The following is a 3600-nucleotide window of genomic DNA, read 5'->3' as shown; positions in this document are numbered from 1 at the left end:
ATGGGCGCTGATCATTTCCCATCAGATGACCCGCTTTCTCGTTTTCCTCCCTCGCATAATGAAAAACTGAAATTCTAATGATTCCCCGGAAGCAATAAGAAAATATAAGCACTGCTATTTATTTGGTCACATCAAAATCAATAAAACCTGGCATAAAAAGAATAAAAATTCTTATTCAGAAACATCTTTCATCACTTGTCATCCGTTATTTACTTTTCCATTATACCATACCATTGATAACACTAAAAACCGGCCAAGAGCGTGTCGGACACGGCCGAAATAGGGTCCCGTAGCCATTACGAAAAATAATTGTAATATTTTTCTAAGGATTTCGTATTTTGTACGGAATATTCCAAGTTTAGGTATACTTTATACCTTAGGCTGCTATTTACTCTTAAAGTACTAATTCTCAAGAAAAATCCTGAATTTTTTCAAGTTTTTTCACCCACCAGTTTAGATTTTTTTTTATTGTACCATTTTGTCGGCATAGTTTACATATATATTCGTGTAAAATTACAGCTTTCTAGCATTGATAGTCCCTGAGCAAAACCGCGGACGGACAGACAGACAGACAGACAGACATGGCGAAACTATAAGGGTTCCCTTTTTGCCGTTTTGGCTACGGAACCCTAAAAAACGGTCATGTCTATTGAACCATTTTCGTCTCTTAAAAGAATTTAACGTTCAAATAACTTCAGCGAAAGGATTTCCCCAAAAAAGAGTGAAAACATTTCCCGGCAAAATTAGTCTTTTTGTTGCCCTTTATAGATCCTCGGATTTCAGATTGCGCAATTCCCTCAGTATTAGAAATGTAAAACAGTCGAAATGAGTTTTGGTTCCGCTGGCAGGTATTAATTAGACTGACTGTAGATTTAAAGGCTGTCTGTTATTAAATCTTTTAATAGCTGGTCGCGACTTTGTCTATCTCGTTTTAAAAATAAAAACATCATCATCATCATATCAGCCGCAGAATGTCCACTGTTTCAATCTCCTATAAGCCTCCCCCATAGACCTCCAATTGCTTCGGTTCGAAAGCCTGCCGGCCCACCGTGAACCCGCGGCTTTAACCAGGTCCCCCAAGTTGGAACCCCAGTCTCCATTCGAGAACTTTTCATTCAGCCCCAACGGCCATCTCTTCTCCGTGCTACCTATATGGCCTGCCATTACCACTTCAACGAGCTAATGCGCTTGACTATGATTATGTCCTCCCTTGACTATGACCCTCGTTCTTCTACGTATCTCCCCATTTTTGTTTCAGTCTCTACTAAATATGCAATGAATTTCTAACTTCAGTTCAAAGTTAAAAGGCTGAATGTGCAACTAAAGTATCCTGTGAACGGATGCCTGCTACATAAATAATTTTTAATGCTCGCCAAAGAGATTAAGTTGCCAGATTTCCATGAAAAATTTTAATACCTGGTGAGTGCTAAAATTAAAATATCCTTGACTTGTTTTCGCTTGCAACTTCAACGGCATCCTACAAGACAAACAAAAAGGGACAGTTTAGTTTTCTATCATATCAAACAAAAGTAAAGTGCTGAGTGAGGCCAGAAAACTGAGTCTCCGTAAAGTTCATGGAAAATTTCAAAAGTAATAAACACTCTTTTATTACCTTGGCACTACAGTCGTGTCAAAACGAGCTCATTTTGTGCACCGACTGCTTCTTTTGCTGACTTCATATTTTGGAAAAACCCAGAAGAGCGTAACTACACCCGGTGCTTATCAGAAATGGGTAAATGAAAATGAACAAGTCTATAGGTACACAATCACAATCAATGGCGTAAGCCGCCGCTACAGAGCTTAGGCTCCAACCAAGACCCAGTAACGTGTCGACATAGTTACAGCTAAAGGTATGTATATAAGCGTGTCAAAAATAATCAACGAATCCTAGTTTATCCTAGTCCTCACCCCATTAAACTTCTAACCGTGAATCTCTAGCACTGCGTATTTTATTAGCCATCTCGTTCTATCCGACCTCTGCAGAGAATAAAGCTGTCTCAATCGTATATATTCCAACGTATGTGGCACTGGCACTACGCAGGGCCCCAGACATTCCTCAATTCGATTGCAACGTCTGTCGCAAGGTTTAATGCTAGTACTCACGGTTAGAACGTGTAGCCAATAAATGATTTTCAGTAGCTATTTCATTTTTAAACTTTCGTGATTTTCACTCGTAACCAGGGCTCGAACTTTGCGTGCGGATGACGTCAAATAACATATAGGATGATTTCAAATAGTCTTTTAAAATTCAATTTCAACTTCAAATTCAACTTCTCTTTGCAATTGCAAAATTTATTTCGTAAACAATTACTACTTATCAACCTCTTTAATTAAACAATATCGCCACTTCAAATGAGCACATAACGTCTTTGACTGACATTGTCATTCAGATATTAACAATACTTATAAATTGGCATTGTAATGGTTTACCTGTTGTATTTTCACAATTATCTTGCTATCTAATTGTTTAATTATCTTGCTGCGATTGTGTATTCCTCTAGCTGCGATCAAAATATCACACCGAAGATCAGCAATATTAAAAAGACCAAACATGCCCCGATTTGTAATAACGCTTACTTTTATTTATTATGATTATTATGTAACGCTGAAATTTTGCAATGCAACACATTTGACAACATCAATGTATTTTATTATTTTATTATAAATAATCGTACCTTACGGTGACAAGTTTCTTAAATCTTATTTTATTTACCACTCTATCCTGTATAGTCCTGTATTTTTACGTCATTCGCACTCAAAGTTCAATTCAATTCAAATTTTATCGACATTCGATTCGATTCGTTTTTATTTTTGTTCGTGCGCTGCTCATAACTATTAGACCACCCGGGACTTATCACGCTTAACGAAACGATTGATAATTATACGTTTCAAATTCATTGCAGTGGCCGGGATCACGGGTGGACTTGGAATAGGCCTTTGTTCAATAGTGGACGTCTTTCTGGTTGATGATGATGATGATGATGATGAGGAATATTAGCCCTCTAGGCCACCAACGCGTCGACAATACTCTAGTGTTACGGGTGTTTATGGCTGGTGGTGACTTACCATCAGATGATCACTTGCTTGTTTTCTACCCCATTCCATAAAAAATACATACAAAAACCCGTTTGTAAATCATATTCCTCGTCCCATGTGTGGCCAACTTATGACCGCGACGTCGAATAAACTTTAATATTGAGTTTAAAGTTCACGAGCAGCGTAACTGAATTAAGGTGCCACGGATTAGATGCTGTTTTCGTCTCTTTCGTTATAAAAGGTACATTTTCTAGGTTTGCTATTGGAAGTAAGGGACCGCCAATGGGAATCTCCTGATCATCACCATATCAGCCGTAGGACATCCACTGTTGGACATAGACACCCCTCATATACCGCCATTTGTTTTGGTTGGCAGCGGCCTGCATCCACCGTGAACTCGCGGCTTTAACCAGATCATCCGTCCATCTGGTTGGTGGATGTCCTACGCCACGCTTGCCACCCTGTGATCTCCATTCGATGGTCATCTGTTCTCCTTGCTATTGCCACTTCAATGAGCTAATTCGCTTGGTTATGTAGGTGACCCTCGTTGTTCTACGTATCTCC

Source organism: Choristoneura fumiferana, chromosome 16 (assembly GCF_025370935.1).
Source record: "Choristoneura fumiferana chromosome 16, NRCan_CFum_1, whole genome shotgun sequence".
NCBI classification, from domain to species: Eukaryota; Metazoa; Arthropoda; class Insecta; order Lepidoptera; family Tortricidae; genus Choristoneura; species Choristoneura fumiferana.
Note: the sequence above shows the minus strand (reverse complement) of the source record.